The sequence below is a fragment of the Triticum dicoccoides genome, chromosome 3A (genome assembly GCF_002162155.2).
Source record: "Triticum dicoccoides isolate Atlit2015 ecotype Zavitan chromosome 3A, WEW_v2.0, whole genome shotgun sequence".
In the NCBI taxonomy this organism is placed as follows: domain Eukaryota; kingdom Viridiplantae; phylum Streptophyta; class Magnoliopsida; order Poales; family Poaceae; genus Triticum; species Triticum dicoccoides.
This window is the reverse complement of record NC_041384.1, coordinates 445,956,432-445,958,385: the sequence shown is the minus strand read 5'-3', so window position 1 is coordinate 445,958,385 and position 1,954 is coordinate 445,956,432.

Sequence of the window (1,954 nt, the reverse complement as noted above, 5' to 3'; positions counted from 1 at the left end):
TTCTGCAAGGAATCTCCTTTTAGCCAAGTCCGCTAGACCTCTGCTATTCCAAAAGATCCCTTTCATTTTTCATCATGGAATTTTTTCTTTTATCCGACTCGCGCACTCCGACGTACGGCCGAAGTAGGATAAATCTTGCTCTTCCAGGAATGTTTTGGTTTATCCTCCTTGGCCTCAAGATTTTCATCCGCCGAGGTAGGTAGAGCGATGTTATTTGGCTGTAGAGGGGCCATATACCCATCTAAGGCCGTTGCCTCCTCCTCCTCCTCCTCTACTTCTAACGTGGGAACAAGATCCTCACAAAGACTCTGTAATGAGATTACCCCCAGATTATTAATACCCGACTCGTTCATAGGTTTCACAGCCGCCATATTCTGGATTAATTCTAAAGCCCTATCAGCTTCTAGGTCTAACAGATCATTAACCGATTTTGTGATTTGCTTTCCGTTGCTACCAAGAGAAATCCCTAAGTTGCTGGCACTATTAATAATTTCTGGTTCTGAAAGATGAAGAATAGAATGACTGGTATTTACTAACATACATGTAGTCGCTTCGACATCTCGAAGCTTGGCGGCCCTCATAGCACGCCGCAACTGCGGGTCATCCGCATCTGTTTGGGCCTGAATCCAGTGACTTATGCGCCTGTCACCGGACATCGGGTCCTGAATCCCTCCGAACGTGATCAACTTCTCCATAGTGACCTCAACCGGGGTTTGGCCTCCTGCCATATACCCGGCTGAAGCTGACACGGGAGAGAGAGGCTGGATATGGGGGTTGGGCCCCATCGACCCAACACTCCCTCCTATCTATGACGAAGCCCTCTCAGCAGACCTCCCCTTCTCAGCTAGCTGAGGAGAAGCCACCCGCTGAGTCGACTACTGCGAAGATCCCGGGCGAGATGGTAAAGGGGACTTTCGGACCTCCTGCCCTAGACCCCCCCCACCATCTCCTCAGGTGTCGAAGACCACATTTCCTGCTCGCCCAAATCCTCAGACTCAACTCGGTCGCCCCAGAGGCGGCTTGGCGCAGATGGCGCATGGAACGAGCCAAACCGAAGTGAAGCTATCTGTGTGGATGTAGGGGCTATCCCCTTATCAGTCGGTGTCCCCTTGGACCGAGAAGACTGCCTCGCAGCTCGAGGGGTTTTGTCCTGTGCATCCCGGGCTCCATCCATGTCTCGGTTTCCATCCCCATCTCCGCCCTCAGCCATTTCCACATCCTTAATGACAGCCGGGTCATCCATGTAAGGGTGGTCCTCAATCTCCCCCTCAAGATCATACGTCATGCCTCGTAAGTCCATGGTACGAAATCTGGCACGTAGTCCACATCCAACACACTCATGAACAGCCTCGCTACACATGCACACAGTTCCTCAAAAAAAAACAATGCACATGCACACAGTTCCTGAAAAAAAAACAATGCACATGCACACATATAGTTATGGTAGATTGACAAGCGGCTCGAGTTGTTGAGGCCCAAGAAAAAACCCCTACTCGGCTCAGCTTGTTTGAAACACAAAATTAAATAAGAGATTTTGGAACCTTACCGTGGTATTTAATTTCAATACCTTATTCCTCAAATAAATATGTCCAGCACCTCTAGGTCATCGTAAGTGCTCGACAATTTCGACTAAACAAGGATTGAGCTATGTGACGATGCCATGTACTTAGGGTAGGGTCGTAGGCCTGACCTAGACGCCCTACCCAAGGACATTTCCCTAGAGTCAAACACATTTGAAGTACAACAGAAGATACCAACTGAAATCACCTTGGAGTGCAATCCACTCGACCAGCTATTCCACTCGGATACCCCAATTCCACTCGACCAAGATAGAGTCACATGACCATACGAAGGATCACTCGGAGTACAGAAGATCTAAAGCCACCCCAGGATGGAAACGGTCAGGCGTTCACTCCGTAGTCTTAAAGGTCATTAATAGTCATTATAGCAGGCG